We start from the raw sequence: 27,503 nt of genomic DNA, 5'->3' as shown, positions 1-27,503 counted from the left end.
AAGCCACATCTCTGCCTGAGATATCAGTGATCATGCAGCCAGACATGTATTGGCAGGAATTATGCACTCCTACCTGCCCTTTTCCATTTTGCATTTAGAATCAAGGAGTGCATTGCCTCAACTCCAGCCTTTACCCATAGAGCTCTGCAGCTCTTCAGTTCCAGATCTAGCATGGCAATATCACCACTGCACACATGTATGAGAAGCAAGGGGTAATAGTTGTAGCTATAGGATAGTGAGCTTCAGTTTTTCATCATCCCAAATTTGGCACCCCACAAATAAACTATCTCCCATGACAGCACCTTGCATCAGTAGATGCATGCCTTTGCCCAGAAGGGAATCTCCAGCCACTGTTACCCAGCCCCTCTTTATGGTGTTCATACTTCATTAGGGCCTTGTGGGCCTTGAAACCCCACTTGATGGTGTTTGCTCCTCATCCCAGGCAATTATATGATAGAACCAGAATCTCTTCAGATCCGAGGGCAGAGAAAGAGTGTCTGTCCTGCCCCAGAAGTCCCAAGCTGCAAGCTGCTTAGGTGTCCACCACACAACTTCCCTCCTTCTTCGCATTGTGTAGCTTGGGCTCTTGCTTTTGCAAGAGCACAAAGACTCTGCTTATCTCCTGTTTGCCCTCTGCTTTCTTCCTCCCAGCCCTTAGGTGGGTGCCCAGTGCCCTATGGTGCTGCACTTCTCTAGGAGAGACCATGGACGAGGTGGGGGCAAGCACCTCCCTCTGGGCTGCGGCTGCTGATTTGCTACAGTGCTATTATTTCCAGCCACTGCTGCAGATCCAGAACCTGCTAATTCAGGTGAGAAGGATGAAGTGCATAACAGCCCTGGGCATCTTGTAGAGGAGAGAAAGGAAATTAATTCCTGAGGATTCCCTGCAGCACAATGTTTTACCACAGTCTCACTGGGACAGGAGGATGTGGTGTAGCTCTCCAGCAAAGGGGGCTGGAGGGATCCTGAGAGGAGAGCCCTACTGGGTAGCCAAGCTTGACTTTTCATAAATAGTGTTTTAAAAGACTGGTTCTAACAAGAGTGAGAAAATATTTCTTGCTTTCTTGTCTCCAGGCACCCTATTAACAGGTTTGGTGCAGTCAGGATCTCAGTTTCAAGAGTATAAAAAACTGTAGGGTTGCTTTTCGTTTTGTTTGTGTTTTTCCTACAGGGTGTAGTGATAACTTTCCTGGAATCTTTTTTTTCCTAATTTTTTCCCAACCTCAGTGTCAAAAAGAAACACATTATCCATATTTGATAAGTCACTTTTGCCATTAATGCCTACCTTTGAGATAACTTTTTAAGCCACTTGAGTATTCTCGCATGAAAGTCAATAGATTTTTCAGTTGGTATTGGGTATTTTTTTTAATTTGTGGAGTGCCTTTTTTTCATTCAAATACATGTCTCAGCCTCATCAGAATATTAATAAGTAGGTTTTTATGCATAAGTATTTATTTCCAGACCCAATTTGCAGCTGTTATGGTTTGTTGGATCAGCGATTTCATTTTTTAATGAAAATTCTAAGGAGGTTTTGATTATGAAATGCAATGTCTTGAAAAGAGCTATTAAGTTTCAATGTGTCAATACCTGCTTTTTAAAAAACTTGCTTTTAAAACTTCATATATTTTAAACATATGTTTAATAAACAACATGTTTAATTTATCCATGGTACCTCTAATTTTAAAAGTCTGGATGACAGAAGGCTTCCATCCCCTGAACAATTTGGAAAATAAATAACTTTTGGGTCTAATTTAGACTCACAAAAGGAAGTAATAATCTAGAACAACATGTAGGATGATTATTCAGGTCCCTTTGTGGAGGGACCCACAAATAAGCCCCTTAGAAGGTTTTGGGAATCAGTTTAAAAACCAGTGATCCCTCAGAATGGTGGGTGGATGTGATTCTTTTAGCATAGGAGATGGCATTACCCAAAATCACACAGTCCAACTTCCCGCTAGAAGTGCAGCCCTTCCCCCGAGGTTTCATGCTTGGGCCAGTCCTCCCACGTTAGTTCTTCTGAAGCTGGTGGGGAGAGGAAGACTTATTTGGCCCTGCATAGGTTAAAAAGCCCTGTGCAACACTTTGGAGGAAGGCACAGGAACAGTGTGGCTATTTGTGTGCCCACAAATGTGGCGAGACAGTGGTTTACATTTTGCTGACAAATGACTTGGTTTTGATCCAACTTAAGTTGGAAACAAAATTGTAAGCTCTGAGCGAACTGGATCCTACAGCTGTTCACCACATCTGGGCTTTTGTAAGGCTCCCACCCCCAAGCTGCTCCCATAGCAAGGCCCTGCGCATTCTCCTTAGACAGATTATTCAGCAGAATCCAGTCGAAAACTGCCTTCGTGTTTGCCAGGGGTTTGTTGGCCAGGACTGGCCTGTCTGAGAGGAAAACATTCCTGGAAGATGTCTGGAGAGCTCATCGCTGCGACTTTCTGCTTGTTTGTCAGTACTGAGGACTGGGGAAGCCATTTTGCAGCGCACAGAGCAGTCTGTGCTCTACCCCCTCTTTGGCTGTGCCGGGAAGATGAAGATGAGAGAATTGGAAGGAGAATGATCAACCTCCACTGAACCATTGTGGTTTTCCTGATTTGGGTGGTGCAGTTAAAAAGGACATCATAGGTTTGCCTCAGGTACTGTAATACATGTTTTATTAGACCTTTCTTATCTTGGTCAGCAATGCTTGGTTCTGGCATCCTGTCAGCCACCTTCTCCTACTGCCCAAAGGGGTGGTGCTAGCCCCATTCTTCCCTTTATCCCCTCTGCAGATTACCTGTCTGCACAGCGAGCCAGCTCAGCTATTGCACAGCCAAACCGCACCAAACAAAAGAAAACGAGGTTTTTGCTAGATTAGTGAGTCAATTGAGTTTACTTCTGAGGGCCAGCCACGAGGAGGATGTGAGACTGCACAGTGCAGGCTAAGGAACAGAGGATGTCCCCCTGCCTGGCGGTGTGGATCATCTGGGCCAGCTGACTCAGAGCTGTGCCCAAAGCATTCCTTCTTGGGTATCCACCAAGATGCAAACTTAGAGAAACCCGTCCTGTAGAAAGACCGCAATGATCTCTTTGTGCCTCTCTCGTGTGTTTTTCAATGTGAGCTCTTTGAGGAATAATATGCTTTACTTTTATGCAATTCTGTTGAAAGAGGCAGTCAAGCACAAGAGGACAAATTGGTTTAGAAAACAAATTTCATTTATCCCAATGCTCATAAAAGCATTTGTCTTATAACCTGTAAAAATGAATGGATGCTAGAGAAGCTATTCCTATTTCCTAGCCATGCTGAGTGTAGCCGCTGTCAGCACAGGTGATCCCTCACCCTCAAATATTGCAGCTGAGGCTGTGGCAAGTACCATTCTTCAGCTCAGTAATTCTATATCTCACTGTTACAGCTTCCACAAGTCACTGACTGGTGTAAATGCCCATCTCTTGCAGTAAAATGGATTTTTTAAAAACATTCTTTTACCTCATTTAGTTAATTAAACTCAATAAAACCTTGAAAAATTATTTCAGGGAAAATGTAAGTCTGCTGTATCACTATGAGAGAAGAAAAAATGAAAGTGTATCATTTTGGGGATGTGATAGTTTGTTTCTTTGGTAGAATCTCCTGAACATAGTTCACAGAGGCAATGTTTGAAACTCCAGTAGGGTTGCATGTTATTCCAATGCTGTACAGCAGCTCCATCTGAATGCCTGAAAACCTTTCCCAATATTTTATGGGAAAGATGCTAAATTCTGCGGCAGTGTTAACCATGTGCTGCTGAACAATTAGACTGAACAATTCTAGTCCTCACCTGGCAATGAAAAAAAGGCTTGAATTGTGCATATTTACAGGGTGTTTTGTTAATCATCCTTCTTTTCTAGCACAGATTAAAGACCTAGCCAGCCCCTTGCAAGCGGCAGGAAGCATTTGTTGGCTAACTGTGGCAGGAGTTAATGAATACTTGGTCTCCTGCAGACACTGCTGTAGAAAGAGATAACAAGAGGGAGCACCAAGCATGCCACCTTGCCTATCTTCTTACAGTAACTCAGCCAGCTGGTGATTAAAGCCATCTAGTTTTAGAGGGCACAAAGAGAAATGCTCTGGAATTTCACGCTGAATTGATTTAAGAAGTTACTGTTCCAGCTGTCAGCTATGTTTCTTTAGCAGGGATGGTTGAAGGAAATGAAAGTCGACTTCCCCCTCATCGCAGTTCACAGCCCAATATTACCATATTTGTGCTGAAATATGCTGGCCATCCTTTTCCAGAGATTGCAGCCTCCAGCAGACGGGTGGGATTGACAGTATCGGGTGGCATCTGCCACCAGGCATTGACTACTTGGATTCATATTCCCACTACATTATGTTAGGGCTAGGAGACTGGTGTTTGTGGTACCTCACTAAAACTTCACCAAAATTGTACAGATTATATATCCACAACAACAGACAGCATGCTGCTTGCCGGAAATTGTAACCTACAGCAGATGCAATTGCCTCTGGAGGCAAACACACATGTGCATGTCTGGCCACACTGTCATGGACTTCCCTCACAACTTTAGGAAGGGCAGGGGCATATTTTAGCTCACCTCTTGAAAGAGCCTTCGCAGTACTTTATTTCATTTTGAAGGAAGACATCTGAGATTTTGTTTTTCTTTCCTTTTGTTATAGTATGCTGGGTTGCCTGTTTCAAGCCCTGTTTCAAAACTGGGCTTTCTGGTGAGGTTAATCTCTCATCACATGTAAAGCAGGGGTTAAATCACTTGTATTGTTGACGGTATTTTTCTGCTTATTCACAGAAGTGGAGGGAGGGGAAGGCTTTTCTGTCAGGTCCATAAAATAAATTCAGGTCAGACAGGTTTTGAAGCTTCTAGAAAACTAGAGGAATGTGTTGCTGTTAAAGGACTAGTTTCACTGGAATTCTGCATGGACTGCTGTCAGTAATTAAGGTTTTTTCCCCTCTGTGGTGTCTGATCCCTGGGAATGAACTGAAATAATTTTGCAGGCTAGATACCATTTGTCTTGATGACTGACAATGAAGACAAAGTTATGGAGGTGACAACTGCCTGCCAAAACTCCTTTATAGCTATGTGGTTTGTCAGTTTACTGTGAGGTTACTTACCGTTTTCTCCTTCGTATTTTCTACTACTGTGATAAATTCAGGATATTCATTCATTGAAAATGTTGAAATATCTACTCTATCATTATCTTAATAACTTGGGTCAATGCAGCATGTGTGCACTGCTACAGACCAGTCCTGCCTTCCTTACAGCTGTCTGTCAGAGTGCATGGCACTGACCCTCAGAAAATGCTGGGCAATTGAAAAAGACTTTATTTCCATGCAATTTGTCTTTCTGAAATGGTTCTTGCTTTCTGCACCGTCACCCACTGCATACAGCTAAGTGGATAAACATGAAATTGTTGTGCACATCAATATGATGCACATGCCAGAATGTGTCATGGATAATCTTAAATTACCGGCAGACATTTATCTGCCCTTTCTCTGTTTGTTTGTGTATTTGTTTGTTTATGGATTTCTGTGCATATGCATTTTTGGGCTACAGGTATTATATAAGTTAGTTTTTCATAAACAGATCTAATGCAATATATTAATTCTGATTGGAGTAGCTTCTCCTCCCTTCATTATATCATCATGTAATTATAACAGATTTTCTAACAAGTCAAATAAATGTTTTTAAAATTCTCATTTGGAAAGATGTCTCTGCAGGTGCCATATTTTCTTTAAAACTGTCAGTTTGCCAGCATGAAGTAAAATTGAGAAAGCAAAAGTATGCGTTTTTTAAAGATTGAGCCATAGAAAATAATACTTCAAGAATAATTTCATTTTAATAACCTTCATTCTTAGAAGAATTTCATCTTGTCGTTCTTTGCTATTGCTGTGTGATTGTGTGATCTTTTTATTTTTTTTTTTTAATTTTTTATGAGGTAAGCATGGAGACCTTACCAATCTTCGCTTTATGTTCATCAGTTACAAATAATATCACTTGCTCCATACTTACAATAGGCTAAGGAATAAAAGATTTGATCCTAGCACTAGAAAACTGAAAAGTACTCTGGTGAGAGCTGAATGTTACTGCATTCCTTTTCTGCTCTTGGCAGAAAGCATGACAGTGGTTTACGTGCATTTTTTTCCTCACATTTCTTTTGCTGGTGGCCATGAATGCTGTTACTTCCATTATCATGTTTCAATCAGTGTGTCTTCCTGAGAGAAGGTTCTTCACACAGTAGTATATTTAAATATGATTCTGGTCAAGGCAGGACTGTATTTTTTCTGTTGAGCTTATGGCTCAACAGAATTATTGAGTTGAATTATTGAGTTTATTGGATACTTTCTGAATCTAGTAAATAATTTGGTTATCTGACCTACAAATAAAAGCAAACTCCTAAAAGAAGAACTTTTATGCTCATACTGCTTTCAAATAGCAGAAGTCACTTTGAAATAATTTCTCCTTCTAAGGTGGTTTTAAGAAACAAGTCATTGTGCACAACAAATACATAGATTCTCTAACACCCCTTTTCTCTATAGGTGCCTATGCAAGCCTGACCACTGCTTTCAAGGGGAACATTTTAGTTTTTGAATATTGTGTATATGACATTTTGAGCATGTGGCAGGGTAACAGCATAATTCTCTGACGACCTTTGCACTTTATGTACAGAGTCTGCAGTACTAATCATAAATATGTGAAGACAAGTAATTAATCCTTGCTCTTACTAGAGCTGACTTTTGTGTTTGCTTCCCAAGGAAACTACCTAGACACATTTGATGTTTAAGAATTGCTTGTAAACATGTAAAAAGCTATTACTATGCAAATTTGGTATCCACAGCCTTTCCATTTTGCTGATTTCTTGTGCTCTCTGAGGACTATAGCTATCGTTAAAGTGCTGCAAACCATGGTTGAAACGTGAGGCTTAGCTTTCAACCCCAGACTTGGCTGAGCTTTTCACAGCTGTGTGAAGGCAGCCACATCATGTAATACAGACATTTCGTTAGGTAATCAGTTGACCAGATACATCATTACTTAAAAATTCATTGTTGAGAAAAATCTCTTCTGATTCTAATCTGTGGTTCAGCTGTGATACTAAACTTAAAATCAAGCAAATGTGTATATATATTTAGATGACTGACTTCTGAATGCAGGCCAGACAGAAGCAATTTGCACATTGAAATGTGACAAGCTCACAGTGTAGAATTTTAATCAATGAGACATTTTAGCTCATCTCCATGTATTATTTATACTTGAAGACTAATATCAGATTAGAGTATGGCAAATTTGCTCTTCCTGGAGGAGAGTTTGGAGAGAGTGTGTAAAGACTCAGGGTGATGAGGCTAGACATAGTGAGGACAGTATGCTCCATTAAACTGTTAATGAAACTGGCTGTTTATGACAAGAGGTATCTCTGTTACCTACCTTTGTAGTATAAACCAAAATACTGGCACTCTTCCACGTGCCAGTATGTTCTCACGTTAAAATTGAATTCCAGAAACAAGATTACTGCTAGGCCTTCAGTGCTTAGCTTTATGGAAATTAATTACTTTGTTGCTGTAATTTGTGAGGTTAAATGAGTGTTGTGTGTAATAGCTGGCTGTTGTTCTCTGTTACTAGTATCAGACAACTTTTCTTGCAGCCACCACCTTTTAGAGAATTTTGGTGAAAATATCACAAATTACCTCACAACATAGTGTACAGTATCCAAATTCCAAAACAAATAGGTATTTTGCAACTGCAGAATGTGGCTGTCTTCTTGAAAGTACCAGAACAACATCATGTGTGTATAAGTATCATCCATAATTCCCAGTATTTTTAGTACTTTTTATATGAAACTTACTGTTCACCTTTTCTAATCTTAACCAACAAATATGAATTAAAATATCCTGTAATAAGAAGGAATTCTTACGTACTAAAAAGAAATATGTGTTCATTAAAGGAACATTGAGACCACTGGAAACTTCAAAGATGAATTTGAGGCAGAGAATGATTGACTTGTATTAATAGGGAAGAAAACTTTATTCCCAGCTGGAGAGGAAACAGGACTGGCAGAAAATCTTAGAAGCATTTGTTAATAACAGAACAATCTTGTCTTTGGGGTTCTGTTAGATGAATTAAAATCAGCTTCCTTTCTCTTAACTTGCTGAATTAACAATAAAAGATTAACAGTATTGTGACAGAATTCTAAGAGTTCTGACTTGATCAGATCTTTGTAAGTGCATAAACTTTATTTTGGCCAGTGTTGAACAAGTAACTCATTACAAAAAAGTAATTCAAGATGATGAAGTGAGTTTTGCTCATAAAAAATTTCAACTGCACTATTTAAATACATTCCGTACATTTTTCTCCCCAGTGTTTGGCAAGGGAGAAGAGCTGCCATGGCTGCTCTCTTTTTGAGAGTGCCTATAAATTTCCTAATTATAAGTCCAGAAAAGCACCAGAAGGATGAGTAGGTTCTCAAAAATTTCCAAAAGTTTTGGGGAAACCTGAGATCTCTGGCTATTTCAGATATTCTTCAAAGAGAAGCAGTTATAAATATGGAATGCAGAAACCGTGTGTACGTTTTGGCAAGTAGAAAACCTTGCCGGGTTTTTTTTTTGTGTTTATCACAGTAAATATTTAATAATCATCAATAAATCACTTAAGCTGATGGTGAGTTTAAAGCATCATCAGGGTTTCAGCTTCAAACATGTCATCTACAATACTTGAAGCCCAGAGCGCATATGTGTGGAATTGCCAATGAATCTTGTCTCAGTAGTTCAACTGATGCTGTTTCTTATTCAGATCATAGCCTGCACAACTGGTAGCATGCCCCATGAAAGAAATTATTGTAATTGTCATAATAAAAATAATTTACCACACTGCTTTTTTTTTATAGTCAGCAGTCCATAATGATTGGTTTTATTGCCTTATAAGATGTTTAAGTCAAACACACATATTTGAAATGTAAATAAGAATTTTTAGGGGCTCAGTATGCATTGAGATACTTTTTTTAAACTGAATTAGTACTTTACATACTGTTCCCTTGGGATTTAGAAAGACAGTAATTACATAGTAAACATACACTCATTATTGTAATCACTTGTTGCAGTTTAACAGTGTCCATGAAGATATGTCACTTCTTGCTGAAGTATTAGGGTAATTTAAGTTTTGGGTTTTTAAGTCTACTACCCATTGCAATGGCTAAGCTCCACTGTAGAAAAGAAGGTAGTTTGAGAAACGGCATTGGGTTAACTGTCTCTGGTAAATAGGTAGCGGATGCTTAGCTTGGTGTGCCAAGCAAGCTAGATTGTAGCTTGGTGCTGCTGGTCCAGGAGTTTGTAGTAGGGTTTTAATAGCTTATTTAAGGTGGGGCTTTTTTCCTCCCCTGTGTGGTCTAAAAGCAATTGCTTCTTAGAGTTCCCTTCTGTGAATATCATCTCCAGGCCAGGATGCCATAAATGCTTGCTCAGGAGACTAAGAGCAAGACAGCACATACGTGGTCAAACATCCAAAACTAGACAGAAAAGAATAAGGAAAGAGAAACACATAGCATCTCCCTTAATCACATCTTGTGGGAGTTAAATCATATATCATCATTTAATCTTATAATGGAAATGCAAAATATTTAAGAGACAGTGTGAGAATACTGTAGTTTTGAAGGACAGACTCAAATTCAATGATATTTTTTTTAAAAATTAAATAATCAGTTAATCAAATTCCCCTGAAAGCAATCTAAATGAAATACTCCACATGACTGTTCTGTATTTAAGTATCCATTTTTCTTTTAAAATTCGGTTTGTGATTCAGTTTGACCAGAGGGATGGAGCACCCCTCCTGAGGAAATGCTGAGAGAATTAGGATTGTTCAGCCTGGAAAAGAGAAGGCTTCAGGGTGACCTAGTTGTGTTCTTCCAGTAGCCAAAGCAAGCTGACAGGAAAGATGGGGCAAGTCTATTTACAACGGCATTTGGTGACAGGACAAAGGGGAACGTGCTCAAATTGATGGAAAGTAGGTTTAATAGATATTAGAAGAAAATTCTTTACAGTGAGAGTGGAAAGGCATAGGAGCTGGGAAGCTGTGGATGCCCATAGAAGTTGTGGATGCCCCATCTCTGTCAGTGTTCAAGGCCAGCTTGGATGGAGCTCTAAGCAACCTGTCTAGTGGAAGGTGTCCCTGCCCATGGCAGGTGGGTTGGAACTAGATGGACTTCGAGGTTCCCTTCCAACCCAAAACAGTCTAGGATTCTAGGATTCTGATGAGTTCTTTTTAACTTTCAACTTGTGACACAGATTGTAGCTGCATGGAGAGCTACTATCTGCACATGTGTAATCAGGTGACCTTGCAGTTTTTAATGTTGCGAGATGGCGTTTGCCCTTGATCATACCCTTCTGCATCTTTTTTGCGTATTCAACCGCTAAGCTGTTTAGTCTCCTGTCTAAGGGTTTGTTGATACAAATCTTACAGCTCTTATTGCCCATGTACATGTTTTAATTCTGTGGCCTTTTTCAGAACTTGTGGATATTTTGAGTTTTTCAATATTTTGAGAAGGAGCAAGGTAATTATGTAGGTTCTAGTTAATTTGTCTTGCTGGTAGATCCTAAGGTGCCCCTCTAATTCGGCTTTTGTCTTCTGCAAATTTGCGCTGGCCTGATTGTTCTGGAGTAAATCTGTGGAAACTACTCCCTGTCATTGTATCCTAATCCTGTTTCTAACAACTTTCCACGTCAAAGGCAAGAACTGATCTTTCCAAAGCATCTTGAAGGGATGACTTTAATGCCCTCCTGCCCCAAGGGACTCTAAAAGGAGCTGCCTGTTTATGTCTGCACCCATATAACATGGGGTAACTGCACAGAGAGCAGTTCTTCCCTCCTCCTGTTTTGGCCTAGGAAGTTTGGGAACAGTTACCATGGCTTGACAGAAATTTGGGGCAGTTATACAAGAGAGTAGGAGAATCTACCTGCCTGGAGTACAGGCCTGACCCTATTTATCAGTAGGAAGCCATATCTGTATCTTTCTTCTGTATCAGACCACACAAAAGCAAGCTCTTTTCTCCAAAACTGAATGTGGATTGCCTGCTATTTAGGGTAAGATACAGACAGCTGCAGAGAAAAAGAGACTGCATTTTTCAGTTTGGAAAACGTGGTTATGTCCTTTAACTGGACTTTGCAAGGGTGTGACTGTTTAAGTGCCATTGCAGTACAGGAGGCAGGTACATACCTGGCTAGTTTGTATGCTGCGTTTCAGAAAATACTTCTGTCCCACATCTGACAAGTTTGTGTGGTACTGACTTCTCCAGTATTTGAATTTTGAAAATTCCAGTATTGAATTTTGAAAATTCAAGATGATGCTTAGTATATTGTGAAATAGTAGGAATAATTTACAATAATACTTGAAATTAAGGCTTTATTATTCTACATAACCAAACAGTTAACGAGTTTTTCAAATTAAGAAAGTATCTACAAGTACTCTTATGATAATTTAGATGTAGTTCTCACTTGAAAAAGATGGATTTGGATTTAAAACCATGGTTCAGATCTGCCTCAGGATTTGTTGTGGGCATCATGAAAACAAAGGCAGAACACTTTCTGCTTGTCTTTTAACAATTCCTTTGCCAAGAAAATGATGAAAAACTGGATACACTTTTGAAATTTTCATTAAGAATAATTAATAATTATTGTCTTAAAGCTATTGGCAGTTGAATACTTTTTGTTGCTTTATAGTCTTGTAGAATTATCAGTGGTAGTGCCTTTAAAATTTCACATTTACTTGGGAACAAACCAGCTTGAGAAAAATGCTATTGTCAAGCAACTCAGGACAATTAAAATCTCAGTTTGAGAAGTGATATTTAATTACTTACTGCCTAGACAAGCTTGTAAAACAAATTTAATTACGTACATCAGACAAGCTGGTGGCCTTCACTTAAAATCCTGTGTACATAGGATGACCTGTGTGTCTGGCCTGAGACTGAACAGAGGAAAAAATAAAAGCGCAAGTTTTCTCCTGCATGTCACCACACAGCAGCTGTGCTCTATACCTCCCTGGGGAAGCAATGCATTTGCTGTCTGCCCCACAGTCATGGTGGAGAAACCAAAAGAGAAATTTAACCGAGGTAGAGGTTGAGATGAGTCAAAGGGCTTCTGACCACAGGAATACTGAGTTCTGTGCACTGGCTGAATAGATACTTTATGCTCTATCTGCCAGATACATCAAAAAAGTAGTTGCTAGCAGCTTTATTTTTGTGCTGTTGTACAAAGAGAAGCCTGCTGTTGAATTACGGTGATGAGGATGGATAGTTTAACTGCTGATGGGTTCTCACGACAAGGAACTACATTTAGGTCTGCACGTGTCTTTGTAGGAGGGAGTGGGTTGTTCATCTGTTTACTTCCATGCTACGGGATTGCATTGCAATCCGTAAATAAACATCATGTTTGCCCAGAAGGAACGTCTGTAAGGCATAACTACAGTGTGCTTGTCCAGAGCTTGCTGTGGAATTGGACTGTAGGTGAGGAGAGGGTGGTTTGAAAAGATCAAAGTAGACACTTTTTTAGGGTGTAAAGAAAGAAAGTGCTTCGTGGGAAATCTTTGTGTACAGCAGTGGAATGAAAACTTTGCAATGAATGCCAAAACATAGACAAGGTCCCCAGACAGTGGTCTGGGAATGGGAGAAGGGATTATGTTGTTGCAGATGCAGAGCCAGCAGTTGAGGTTGGAAATGTGCATCATGTGTTTTTTACCTTTGCTTTTTACTAAAGTCCTGATTCAGATCTCCTGTGTAAGGCTCTGTCTCCCAGACTTGAGCAGATGCCGTGGGATGAGCTGCAGCATTTGCCCCTCCCTGGCAACAGCTTTGCTCTTGTGTGGGAAATGGAGCCCACTAGCCAGGGCTGCTAAAAGCACATTCCTGCTCCTTGGCTGCTTCACTTTGCAGGCTAGTGTGGAAATTAAAACAGTGTTTTATGTTACAGTGTGCCACTTTATTATAAGTGCTTCCCAACCTCATTTTATATTGAATTAATATATAGACCTTATGATTTTATTTTGGCATTAAATTAGCCAGCGATATATATGTCTTATCTGAAAGATGAGCAGCTACCTATCAGTGTTGTAGATGTTTTCTTGTCCTTATAACTGAATTCCAGGAATATATACACTGTGAGATAGAGATACAACCTTGTAGAGTTAGTGTTGCTACTCCTAGCATATCCATTATGTACATGTACACACACAGGAAAAAATACATACAAAGAGATATGTATGAATGTAGGAACCTGCAGGTTGTCCTTATAATTGTGAATTGTATGTTTCTGTCCTTATATGCATGTGTTCCCTATAAAATACAAGTTCCTTTTCCCCTGTATTAAATGGCTTGACCAAAACTCCTTATCCATCACTACAGAAGATAAACATACATATTACAGATAAACTAAATTGAATAATAAAATGGTGCTCCTCACAGGAAAGCTAGGAAATTTTATAGATCATCTGCTGCAGGTGTTGCTCCTTTTTAGCAGGAGGCAAGGATAACTGTGGTGTTACCTAGTGAGGGTAAATAACAAGCATTTTTCGAGAATCACACATGGCAGTCCATTGTTATAGCTGAAAGTTGTTCTCAGTATGTCCTGTCCTCTGCATAATTTTGTCATGCCTGTTGATCCTCCCTCTTTATATTGGTTCTACTTTAAATGAGCTCTGCAAAAAGACTTGCTGTCAGGTCTGGGAAATGTAATGCAACACCTTAATTTTCTGTATTACAAAATGTTCTGAAATGCTTTCAGAGGGATCCCAGTTTGTGCATTGAGTCAGTTGGAGTAATAAGGGCGTGATGCAATTGTCTCTTTATGGGCCTGAAGCCATCCCAAGAACCACAAAGGCTGATTTCTTCCTTGTGAAAGGTTGCTTTAACCCTTGGCCAGGTGGGTGTCATGGTTTTTGTTCAAACACTTCGAGTTCTGAGACAAATGGAATCACAAGGGCCTGAAGTTACTCCATTCACAGGACTGCAGGTTAACATGTTCCTCTAAATATTTAGGAAGACCAAACATTGCTTAAGGAATGTGATTTTGGCTGGGGTTTTTTTTTTGCTACAGAATGATAAAAAAACATTCACAGTATTCTTGATGAATTAGAATCTGAAATTATTTATTTTGGCCAGCTTAATACGTTGTTATCTTCCATTTTTCTTCTGGAAAATTTTGGCCTTTTCAATAGTTCAATTCCTTGAGAAGCATTATTTTGGACTGCTGAGAAGAAGAGCAAAAATCTCAAAGCTATTTTCTCTCAGACAGTAAAAGGAAGTCGCTTATAAATTTGATGATTTGTGCTACGTGCTTCTTGTTATGATTACAGTCATCTGCATTTTAAGAGAATTAAATAAGCTGTGTTCATAGGCACATTTTGGATGTTATGTTTCTAAACACTTGCCTGCCCTCACTAAGGTAGCATGAACTATTATTGGTCTTTTTGACTATTATGGTAAAATAATTTTGAAAATTGAGAGGTGCTTTGGGGGTTTTGAGTTCGCTTTTATTTCAGATGATCTCAGACAGGTTAATGGGGAGGTTTCTGCAGGTTGTCCATATAGAAAAAGTTCATGCACATTTAATATCTTTTCTCAGAAGCCTGCAGTGATGATTTTAGGTTCTGATTTCTTTCATGAATACTTGAATTTATCAACTAAAGACAACGCATTTACTCTCTTTGTAGCTCTTTTCATGCCCTTGGCTATTAAGGTATAGGAAGGATGTGTTGTGGTGGTGCAAATTCAGATCCAATTTTAAGCTGTTTTGTCAACATTTCTTTTGTCTTCTTTGTAAGTATTCTTACTACCTTGTAAGCATTCATGCTAAATCTTCTATGCATGGACTGGGAAGAAATTCTCTTTCCTACTTTGCAAACATGCATATTTTTGCTTTTTCTCTAAAAAGGCAGAGAGGACTTGTTGAATACTTCTCCCCAAAGATCTGAATGGCCAGTTCCTTAAAAATCGTTTTGTGACCCAAGCATTTTTGTGCTCCCTCAGAACACATCACTAGCTCAGATAAAAACCTGACCTAAACAGATATGAGCCAGGAATGTATCACCAAAGATTGGAGCCTAAATAATAAGAACACATTGAGGGCTTTCACTTTTTTCTTTCTTGGTTTTTCTAATAAATATCAACTTACCCTGATGTCCTTCATTACTTCTAGATTAGCCAAACCTTCTTAAACTACATAATTACTAGCAAATAGTGTGTGTCATATCAATTGATACATGAATAAACACATGTAAATTCAAACAAACGAGGGTCTTCACAAGCCTCACATATAAAATATTCTGGCATGAAATATTTTTGTAATAGCATTTCATCCTGGTTTTTTTTATTTCATGCTCAAGGAAGATTCTCCATATTCCAAATACAGCAGGCCTAGATTTGTTATTGATTTTGTTTCACTTTCAACTTTGGACACAAGCTGTTTAAACAGATTACTCCCTGCTTTTATCTGAGTCAACTTCCTCATGCCTTCATCAAAGCAAAAGAGATTATTTGACTTTCTGTCTCATAACACAGCATTACAAGAGAGTCATTTGTTAAGTGACAGTGATGGATTCTGTATTAGGAAATGGCCATTCTGTCTGCATGTAAGTCTCTTGTAATAGTTCCCCATCAAAGACAAAAAAAAAACCCCAAAAAAACCCACCTCATTTTTATTTATTTGTAGTCTATTTATTAGTATTCATTACAGTTGTATTTACTCGTAACTGAAGCTAGTACATTTCAGAACTAGATTAGGTGTGAGTGTTTGAACTGGAATAACAATGTATAGGCATAATATATTTCTATCCTGGCACTGGTCCTGTGCTTCACTTTCTTACTCCTAGGCACACAGTAGTAGTGAACTGACTAATACCCGGCAATAGAAGGACATTTTCTCTTCAGACTGACTTGCAGTGTGGTTTTGAAATTTAATGGTAACTAGCACCAACACAAGCTTTCGGTACAATTATGTTTTCTGGTGGGATCAGAACTTCTTATCCTTTGTGTCTTATTTATAATACATTTAAGACGGAGATAGCAAGTTGAATAGGTAGTCAATTGACTAAATCTGTGGAAAATACTTGAAAGACTCTGCTGAGAACATACAGAACTCTGTCTACATTTACCTTTCAATTGTCTCTGCAGGAACAGTTGGGTTATAGGTGTAGAATAGGGGTTCCCTCAGCAGGCAAATCAATATGGACAAGAGCAAGTGCTTCAGAGATACATAGCATCATCAGGAATTGCAGTGTTGACTGCATGTGCATCTCTTTCTCTGTGCTCTCTTGAACTTGTGCTCCAGGCTGAATAGGTGAAGTGATAAAATACCACTGTATGTTCTAAAGAGAGTTTTTCCTATAGAGGGACAATAAATATGTCCTACCTTTATGTAAACTGTGGTAAAAGGACTTCAAATGACATCTCCCAGTCAAGGAGATGACTGTCCCTTGACAGTCTCAAGGCTTGGCTGAGCAGGCAGGGAAACTCTTCCAGGGCTTTCATGCAGGAGGCACGTGGCTTGTGAGCCATGCAGATCTGTTAACTCCATGATATGGCCAGGCTTCACATTGTGTCTTTCTGAACAAACAGTACCTTGCACAGAGACCTCAGTGTCATCAGCCTGAAAAGAGCAGCAGTGCAGGTGATCTTGTGCTGCCATCACTAAACCCCAGAAGCCCACCACAAATTTATCCTCCGAATGTGAGTCAAAGATTCCTCCCTGTCCTGGGAGGCCTGGATGGCTTGGACTGGACCCAAGTGAAGGAGGGAAATGCACAGTAACAGGAGCTGCAGTAAACTCAAGAATGTACAGAAATAAAGCATACTCATGTGTTTAACTTTTTCAGGTTAGCCACTTGAAAAGAGTGGCTGCAAATGATCAAGGCGCTTGAATCTACTGAGAGAGTGTTTCTGATATGGCTCAAAATGGAATACTGACTGGTTGTATTTCTGTAGGAAAATCAGTCCAAGCCTGAAATCGTTATACTACTGAAAGATGATGTGCCTCAGCATTTGCTTAGGCTGTGTATAATCTAACATATGGACACACTGCAGTCTTATTGGCAACCTGCAGTAGCTCTAGATATACTTCTGTACAAAAATGGAGCAGCAGAATTTTAGTAGTAGTTATTGACACCTATACATAAATGATGATAATTACTTTTCATAATTATGCATCTCACAGGCAAGATTCATAATAAAAAGTGATAATACTAAAATTAGAATATCAGTACTGACATTGAATTGCTTTTTCTGATAGTGGTCAATAAACAAGTTAGGAAGTAGCTAACATTTTTGCTGGCCAAATTGCATCTGGTTAAGTTAATCACAATTGGCATGTGTTTATCCTCTGTAGCATCTCTTTGCTGAAAGTTTTGTGTATATACTGAGAATGAGATATAAATGGACCTGCAGGTGTTTTGTGTTAGTATCAAGGATTTATATATTTTTGTGATTTTCACCTATACCACGTAATGGTATATAAAAAAGAATAGCAGATGTGATTATAACGACCTGAACAGGCTCACTCTTAATGATATACAGCTACCTTCCCATTTTTTTGTCAAAGCCTTTCTCTAATATGAATGCCTAGAATCTTATTAAAAATCTGATCTCATTAAGTACACCATCAGTATTAAAACAGTGTATCCTAAATCTCAGTCATTTAGAAATGATCTGCACATGAAAAGATTAAATGAGGGCGTCACCAATTAGTATAAATGTCTTAGTGGAACAGAAAGGGACTTCAAAGAATTTGATAATATATTTGGGTTTTCTAATTTTTTTCTCTCTTTTTTTTTTTTTCTGAAGTACTACCAATAGTTTCAACTTTTTTTTGCATAGTACTGGAATATTTGAAGCTTTTTTATCACTTTGGTGTGCAAACCAAATCTAAGGGGAAGAACTGAAACATTTAAAATTATTTTAAAACAATCTCTTTTTAGTTTTTCAAGATGGAGTGATTGACAACTTAATGTAAAGTCTTAGGCTGCTTTTGGTATTCTGCCACACCAGTTTGTTCTTACTTGTGCAGTGAGATAGAGTTTGATTCAGCATTTAATCCTTTTACCCACTCCATGGTACACTGCAAGCCTTTCTATGAAAATCCTGTGATTGTGTTTGTATTTTTGTAGGAAATTCTCATTTCTGAGCACCTTTGCTAGTTGGTTTTGCCCATACCACAATTAAATGGTATCAGGCAGTGCTACAGAGTCCATTAAACTTGAAATCCCAAATTCCATCAAACTGGTAAAAATCTGGAGCCTCAGGTCCTTCACAGAAGGCTTCCTCCATCATGTGAGGAACATTCCAGCCTCAGGATGCTTTAGTCCAAGGCAGGTTATCTTGGAGGAGCTGGCATTTACAGTTTCCAGTCCTCCTCCTTTGGGTTGTGCAACATCTGGCAACCAAAAAATGTTTTACTAAAAAGTACCATTAGAATAGAGTCACATGCTGTGTCAGGAACAGCTTGGAAAGAAAGCAAGTATTGTATCCTCTTGTGTGCAAAACCCCTGTGCTGTGGCCTGGTTTTCCTAGTAAAAGATGCAGCATGATTTTAAATTTGGATTATTTTGGTGGTTTTGGTTGTTTGTTTTTGTTTTTTTTTTATGGAGTGATTCTTAGTTTCCACAGAAATTTAAGCAATCTGAGGCTTGTTTTGGCCACTCTGCAAAGGACACTGCATAATTCAGACATAAACCTTTCTCACTAGGGTACTGCATAGTGAAGGTATCTGTCAATTCCTTATCACTGCTAAACCTGTTTCTGTTTTCTGCTAGAGTAGGGAGCAGGGAAAGAGCAGTACATTAGAGCAAATGGTATATTTTTGTAATACCATGTGTATAAATATTGGTGCAGTGGTAGTAGTTTCCATAGTAAGTGCCAGCAAAAGTTTTTTGAAATCTGCTTCAGAGCTCTAGGTCCAAAAATGCAGGGTAAGGCAAAAAGGTGAATAAGGCATTTAAATGGTGAGGGTTTAAGTGGGGAATTGAAGGGGAGTGGGGAGGGGCATAACCACAGGCTCATGTATTGCTGTGGGAGCAGGAAAGGGCCCAGATGTACTTAAAAAAAAAAATGTTTAAAGGCAAAAGGCTTTTTTTTCTTCTCAAACTGTATCAAATTCCTCCCTCCCTTAGCATTTGTAAATCTTCCAGTATTTTTAGAAATTATTGTTTTATGAAAAATGTAACTATAGATAATGTGTATATAAGATAAATTTACACAAAATTATGTCATTTTCAAAGATAGGATAAAAGCCATTACTGCAGTATGAAAACACTTTTCTATCTCCTCTAATAATGTTTTCCACATCTTTCCATTTGAAAAAGAAGTGAAATGTGTCAGCATGAGAAAGCTGTTCATACTGGTTCCCAGCTGTGGATATGTCAGTGGAGATAAATTCATGTCCTCAAATATTACCCTTTCCTGAGTACCAATTTGCACACACCTTAAATTGCACTTTGACAAAACTAAAGCTTTCCAAGGTGCTCATCTGCTCCCTCAGCAAGGTTTTGAGGTTTCACGGTGTTTGTACAAGGAGGTTCAAGGCCTATGTGACTGAATAAAAGTAGCCCAGCTGCTGTAAATGGCAGCTTTTCTTTACCTTTCTTTTGGAGGAGAGGAGGTCAGGGATATACACTTTTTTTCTTTGTTGGTACAGATTTTCCGTGCCCTTCCAGCCCTGCTCCTGTCTTCTGGCCAGCTGGGTTTAGTGGCTGGTGGCTGAGGAGCAGAATCTGCCTCTCTGAGCAGAATTTGCCTTTCTGATCAGACTGGTCAGTGCACTTTGCAGGAACCTTCCAAAGATAGAGATCTAGCTGTTGTCCTTGAGTTGTTTTTTTATAATATGTACCAAATCTGAGTAGGCTTTCATTCAGCTTGGTGTCCAGGGGTAAATTAAATGTCCTTTCTATCAGATTTATTTATCCCTCAGTTCAGAAAACTGGGAGGATTATCCTGCCTCTTCCCTCAAACCATCATGTTCAAGGTTTCGTGTGGAGTTTAAATTACACTTTTTTGTGCAGGTATATTTTCTAGAAAGGGAAAAAAACTCCAAGAGTTCTTTCTTTATTTATTAAATTCCTGTCACCCTAAAAGCTGCTTTTGCAGACAAACTCTTTTGCATGTTTGCTTTTGTAAGAGATACGTTTACATGAATGTGCACTTCCTTGGTGACTTCCACAAGGTAGGAGGACCCTCTGTGCTTTTGCATCATGTACTGTACCTTGCTGAAATTACCTCTGGGTTATTGTAATGCCAGCTTTCCATTAACTAACAGACTATAAAAAAAATTTAAATTAAATGCCTTTGGGAATAGTAAATGACAAACTTCTTGGAATGTGAGCCTTGCAGCCCAATCTCCCAAAAGAAGCGCCTGCAATCTGGCTTTATAGCTGATACACAGCTAGTTGGCAGACAAAAACCTTGCTAGGATTTCAATTTACAGCCTATGATACATAGGATTCTTTCTTCCTTGTAATGCTTTAAACTGAAATTGAATTTTAAATTAACTTGACACTGTGCTGTTTTCAAGTCAGATAAATAACTGTGTTCCTTTTCCCTTTTCCATAATATATTTGATATCTTACTATAAAGGCTTTTCCTGAATTGATATTAAAATTATACATTTGTCTGTCCTGACTTTTCTTAGGAGAAAAAAGTGAATCATAACTATGTAGCTGTATTGTTTGCACTTTGACAATTATATAGTTTCATAGTTTAGGAATTTGCCAGTTTTATTTCTGCTGCTCACTGTAGCAGCTTGTGGTTTATTTCTGCATTTTCTCACAAAGCTTTGATCAAAGAGTGGCCTTCAGAATTATGTTCTTCCAACCTTCATGAATGTAGGCTCATTTACTTTCATTTACTGCATCAGAAGACCCCGTTCTTCACTTCAGGACCCCATCTATACCTTCACAATGTTAATGAAACAGTGTATCGACATTGTTTTGGAGTTTTTTAATGTCCTTTTGAGCTTTTGCAGTTTATTAAGCTGTTAGACCTACACGGTGCAGGTATAAATGCTTGTAAAACACACCAGGTAGTTACAGTGTGGTCAGTGGTATCTTAATCTGACACCTGGTAGCATAAATGTTTGTTATGTTTGATAGAAAATGCCACCAGGAAGAATATTATAGGAGAGTTGCCTTAAAAAAAGGTAGATTGCTTCAAAGTATTTTACAGAGAATTAGATAAATGCCCACGTTTCTGAATGTGCTGTGTAGTAGAGGAAGAACATTTACAGTGGAACTGCTTGTGGTTTGTTTTTGCTTCCCCTGATTCTCACACACTTAATTGAACAAACCTTTCTCTTCAAGCTGTATCTCAGAAAGCTTACACTGAAGGACATACAGTGGCAGAATTTACAATGTTAGCATGCTGAGCAAAATGTATTTCTTCTGTTCCTGGTAAAAATATGCCTAACACTATGGGTTCCTATGTGTAACTTAAAATAAGGTATTGAAGTGCATCCCTCCCTTCCTTTTTCCCTCAGGAAAGCATTCTCCAAACAGCTCTCACTTTGTACCTTCTGGCTTTCAGCAAGGCATTAGCATTCCAGAAAGAGTTTCACCAGCCCCTAGGCTTTAACAGTGGTTAGGACAGGCAGAAGGAAAAGCTACCAAACACTTTCCCTCTTAGGCTTGGGTCTTGACTTGTAACATGGGGCTTTTGGGAGTGTATTAAAGAGCACTGCTTTCCTTGCCTGCTCTTTCCCCATTCCCTTGTTTTCCAATACCAGTATGACAAAAATCCTTGGGTTTTTTTTAATAACCAAGCACAGTAAATAAATACTTGGAATATTTCATATTTCTGAATGCATTAACAAAGGAGAAAAAACACACCTCTGCCTTAAACAGGACAAGAAGTTGTGCAGACCTCCCTAGCTCAGACAGAAATTCTCCTAGGGGAAGGAATGCCACATGATATTGGAAAGTTACCATTTTCTCAAATAAGAGTGAAATACCAGGGCCTGAATTTGGCTGCTTTTCACCGTTTTATAGTCCAGTCATCTCTTCTCTCTGCCCACCCCAAGCCCCAGACTTCCCCCAGGTATTCAAATGGAAAAGCTTTCTTTCCAAGGTATTTGCACAAAGAAGGCATTCGGCAGCAGAGGAGATTTCTTCCAAAAGCACCTTCATGTGCTATGATCCTTCCCTGGAGCTTGGCTGGACGTGCTGAGAAAGGGCTCTTGCTCCATACCCTGCGCAGTCACAGTCCTTTGGGTGGACACTGTCACTGCACATTCTGGGCCATGTGCCTGAGCGTACCGAGGCATATTTGTTTGAGTCTCTGCCAGCATATATGCCAAAGAGATTATGTTTCATATTTCATCCCAGGGAGAAGAGAGCCTAAATGGGTTTATCATGGAGTTTTCATTCACTCTGTCATTTCTCCCTTCTTTATAGTTCATTGCTAGACTTCTAATTTTTCCCGACAGCAGTGCACACCCCTGCAGCTGGCCCTGCATAATGATTCCCTCCTCCTAGACTGACGAGAGTGGATGCATAAATCTACTGCCATCAGGGTGCCTCCTTTAGCAGACACTGCCCCCTCTCCCCCCTAGAAAAAGATCTGTCCCCTCCCCAGCACTCTCATTTACCACCTACTACTGTTCCCTGCTGAGCCAAGATGCTGCCTGTGACCGTTATCCTGCCTATGCTAAACATCAGGAAATAACTCTTTTTGGACAAAAATACTTTTTTTTTTTTTTTTCCTCCTAATGATAACTATTATTAGTGAAAATTGGAGTGCCTTTGGCAATTGTATTTGATGCAAATATTACAACATACAACAACAAGCTCCTGTGAAAGGCAAGGGTGGACTGATTGTTTGAATTAGGAGCTGGAGGGTTAGAATGACAGTCAGGAGCAAGAATTTTGACCAAAATATTGGTCTTTAGGAGGTCTTAAGTTAGAGATCCCCATGTTCTCTGAGGCCCTGTATTAACTCAAAAGGATTGCTTTGAACTATTGAGTAAGGGCAGAAATGTCAAATCCAGGGCTTCCCAGCTGCTGAACTCATCAAGCACATTGACAGTTTATAAATCAGACAGGACTTGTGGACCCTTTACAAAGTATTGTTTGAAAATCTCTTCCTTAGCCCTGCATCCTTAGCTGTAGCAGTGGAATATTGCAGCTGGCTAAAAATCAACTAAATACTAGTTTAAAAGGCAGCAATCTCCGTTCCTGTTCTGAAAAGAAGGCACGAGGTGAATGTGCAGTATACGGCAAGAGCTTCATCATTCTTTGCCAGCAGTGAAGGTATAGGTAAAGGTCATCCCCTTTCATCTTCCAGGAGTTTAATCCACAAAATACTAGATTTCTCCGATAGGTATTTGGTGTTAGCAACATGCTGATAGTCTGATATTCATAGTTGCTTTTAAAGTTAAATTATTATTTTTCCTCGGCTACAAGTATTTGGCAGTTTTCTCTGACGCTGTCCTTATGATGATTCATACTGCAGTTATTTTGAAGAGATGGATAAACTACAATTGTTTATATACAAACAGAATATGGCATTAGCTGCCAGAAAAGAATCTCACTAATATTTGACTTGTTAGGTTGCCTCATGTTTCATGTTTTGGCTAAGAGAGAGCAAGCTTAAAATTAATTGAGAAGAATTTCTTTCTTTCTGAGTGTGTTCAAAGCTAGTGGTATTTTCTCCTCTGTAAATGTTGGCAATTGATTATAAAATGTCAGAGGTGTTAGCCGTGTCAGCGACCTTCATCTATACAGCTGGAATAATAGGCAAGACTTGCTTTAGGACACCCTGCAGTTGCTGACAGGTTTTGTTGCATCTGCAGCCAACTCTGTATCATTAACGAGGGAAAAAGGGTGGATGAGGGAGTGTGGATTGTAAATGTGAGAGTGCTCACTCCACTAAATTTACTTGAAAAATGATCATTTTTTGTGTCCAATGCCATTTTGTACTCTTCATGATTTTCTAATTAAGCCTGGAGGGCTGTGGATCGAGGCTTTGATATGAGCAGTATCGACTGTCCTCTTTCCAGAGAAGAGAACAAAGCTTCCTCACTGTGCTGCTGGATGCTAACTGATGAACTGGTTTTTCTTCCTTGCCTTGGTTACTGCATATAATTAGGAATCTCACTCTTGTGACTTCATGTACAGAACTGCATCCTTTCAGTAGACCTGCCTGCCAGCTGCCCGTCATGCACAGCTATTCCCAGGATCCTTAAATTTGACTTTGCATGTCAACTGTTCCTGTTTAAACAATGAGCTTTGAAGCAAACTGTGTGCCTGCTGAAGAAAAAGCTCTTCATGTCTAACAACAGTCTCTTTTAGACTCTGTTTGAGGCTAAGCCTCAACTTTAAAAGTGGTCATAGTGTTAATTTGAAATAATTTTATTAGAAAAGAGAAATACCTGTGTTTCTTGAAAAATGAAAGAAAGAATATGTATCTACTTGCTGGGTAGACCCATGTGAGTGGCTTTCTGAGGGGATTACCCTTTCTTGTCTCGGTGTTCCCTTGCAGCAGAAGCAGTGATAGAGTCTGATGTTGCTGGGGTTAAGAGAGAAGGCATTTGCAGTTCTTGGAGAAGGGTAAGGGAGAAGACAGCGATGACAGAAGTGTCAGAACAACAGGAATAAGGTTCAGTTAGATTTGAGGAGAAATTTCCAACCCTGTATGGCATTCCTTCACCTTAATGATGGGAAATGATCTGTTTATTTTTTATTCCAATATCTTGTCTTTAAGGTGTTTTAGGACTGGAATTCCTGTACTTCATTCCCTGGATATTTAATCTATTAAATAAGGTCTCTATTCCTCTCCGGTGAGAGCAGGTACACAGAAAAACAAAAACAGATCTTGCTGCATTGCACAAGGGTGTTTTTTCTTGTTTGGTATTCATCAAGAAGCACACATGCTTAAGAATTTTTGGGGAAAAAAGCCTCAGAATGTTTACCTTCCAAGAAACTGTTTGAAAAGTTTTACTGTGGAGTAAACCTGTAGGCCAGCTGAAGGGTTTGACACACGGACATGATGGAGATGGCTGGAAAGTGGCTGTGATGTCCTGTGATGATCCACAGGAGATGTGGGCTTGTGGTGGCCTTGGGCCACCCTCCCTGTGCCAAGTATGAAATAACACCACTGTCTTTTACCCCAGTTCCTTCTTTAGTGTTACCTAGTGGGGGACTTAGGTTGCATTCTCTTAGTTTTCTTACCAGGCTAGTTTAACCTAAATGCTCTTCAGATCCTTTCAGTTTGTGACATGTGACAAGGTTCTTCTGATAATTTGATAATTTGGGATTGAAATAACTTTTAAGGAGTTTTTGTATATAAAATGCATATAGATTTGGACTGTTGCAAGGTTCCTCATTGGAGAAGATACATACAGTAAAAGGGGTGGCAAACATGAAAAAAAAGGTTAGCTATGTTTCTGAAAAGCACAAATTAGCCTTTGTTCCCTTTGGAAAAAATAATGTGATAACTGGTTTGGAAGGGGCCACCAGAGGTCATGTAGTCCTATGGCCCAAATCGGGGCCAGTAAGATCAGCTAGCTCAGAACATATAAAGTATTTAGCAGTTGACTCTACATAGCTCAAAACTTAAGAATATGGTCATAAGTTTCTTATGATTTCTGAAACAAACAAACAAAAAATTGTATTGTGTCTCCTTTATCTTTGTCTTTCAGAAGTAAAAAAAAATAAAATAGGGAGGCTCAAGCTTTCCTAGTTCTTTACTATGCATTTCCTTTTATTTTTAGATGGACATAAAAATTTAATCAGGCTAAGCCTTACTTTCCATACTCAATTATTCCCCAGAAAGTTTAAATAAGTATAGATGTAGGCATTTCAAGAATATGCCCCTAGAAGCTAATTTCTGAAGCAAAGGGAAACTGGAAGGTGACATTGCTTTTGAAAATTGAGCCTTAATAAAGGGCTTCATTTAGTCATCCATCCTTGAAAATGGATGGTGAAATATGTAAGGGTTGAGAGGGAAAGGGAAAAAACAGAGATACAAGAGAATGATAGCAGATGAAAGTACAAGGTAATTTAAATCCTTGGTTAATGTCCCTGTTTGAAATCTGTTCTGGCTGGTTTGATCACCCAAAAACTGGCAGCTCAAAATCAAGATTCTTACCATAAAGTGTTCTTGCCATAGTCTGGGCTTTAGCAGGTTTGTTATGGGGCTGCTGGTATAATCTAGAAAAGTGATTTCTCCAAGGGAAAGTTAGGATGCTCTCTAGACAGCTTTCTAGTGCCTTGCATGTCCCCAGGGTATCTTGAGAGGGCACCTGTGGTGGAGAAGAGCCGAGAACCATGCTTGTCAATAATGGCAGCTGCAATGAGCTTACCCTGCTATGAGGTGTGTTGGGTCTGCAGCAGTCAGGCAGTGTGAGCATCCCTCGCGGTGCCTGGGCTGTGGAATGTGCTGCTCCTGCACTGAGCTGAGCGCCTGTCTTCTTGTTCCAGGTGCGAAGAGTGAGGGGGACAGCCCAGGGCTCTGTTCTGGGGCTCAGGCGGAACCCCCAGGAGTGCAGCTGAGCAAGAGTAAGCACTGACACTGCCTTGTCTCTCCTGAAGTCCCAGAAGAAGTGGGTTCTTGTTTCCCAAGCTGTGGTGTGCACACGGATTTTTCATGTGAATTTTCTGTTTTCAGGTAAGCTCATTTTTTCCTTCTTCTTTAATACAATAGAGTTTCCTAAGTGCAAAATTATATTCTGGTTTTCTAGACAAATTTGTTGCTATTTATCAAGACTTTGAAACATTGCTGGAGCATTTAATAAGTGTTTATTACTACTAATGGAGATAAAACTTTTAGGAGTCAGTCTTGCAAGAGGCATTAAAAATTAGCAAAGGAAAAAAAAAGTAAGAATAGCTTGGCAGAGGTTCTGTATTCATAAACCTATTTATAGATGGTGTGCTGGATAGAGGAGCAGGTTTGTGCCTCTGCCAGCAACATGCTGCAGCCTACTGCTGTGCTTGTGCTTGCCCTAATTTTGCACTTACATTCTGAGTCTCCCAGGGGATGCTGAGCAGCTGTGTGGCTGACCTGAATCTCGAAGGTGTGTGGGTTTGACTGTGACTCTGAGGATGATTGGAGAGATTTGATCAACTCCTTTTCCAGGACTTGTTCACATTGATTAGTATGTGTTGGCTTGGCAGGTTTCTCAGAAACCAGCACGTGAAACCTTCTTTATTCTCAAGTGGCCAAAGAGGTCTGAAGCAAGATTGATAGAGGGGTCGCATGGTTCCCGGTCTGTTCTTCAGCTGCAGAGTGGTTTAAATCCATTTTTGCAGCTTTCGTGGTGTTTGTGATGCTCCTGGAGGCGGTACCACTGAGAGCTCTGGTTCCAGCCTGGCACAAGCCTGGAGGGGAAGGAGAGAGGCTGGGATCCTGTGTGTCACCTTCCTCACAGTTACCAGTAATAATTGTCCACAGACTGAACTTTTTGGAAGACAGCGCAGCCCTTCCAGCAAGGGAAGCACGTGTCTCCTGCCCGGCACCAAAGAAAAAGGAAACAGTGGGAGGGGAAAACAAAATTTAGGAAGAGACAAGG

General features: G+C 39.5%; 1 protein-coding gene across 8 annotated transcripts in view; it reads left to right on the top strand.

Annotated features, from left to right (window-relative positions):
- The window catches only part of PLXNB2 (plexin B2), a 248,422-nt gene that overhangs the window by 52,205 nt on the left and 168,714 nt on the right, over positions 1-27,503 (top strand). For all 8 annotated transcript variants that reach the window (XM_086886939.1, XM_086886943.1, XM_086886941.1 and 5 more), the window contains one exon: positions 26,416-26,602. The gene's annotated coding sequence lies outside the window, so the exon portion shown is untranslated. The remainder of the gene's footprint in view (positions 1-26,415; positions 26,603-27,503) is intronic.

The sequence above is a fragment of the Cyanistes caeruleus genome, chromosome 4 (assembly GCF_971803275.1).
Source record: "Cyanistes caeruleus chromosome 4, bCyaCae1.hap1.1, whole genome shotgun sequence".
Lineage (NCBI taxonomy): Eukaryota > Metazoa > Chordata > Aves > Passeriformes > Paridae > Cyanistes > Cyanistes caeruleus.
Note: the sequence above shows the minus strand (reverse complement) of the source record. Positions and strands in the feature narration are given on the sequence as shown.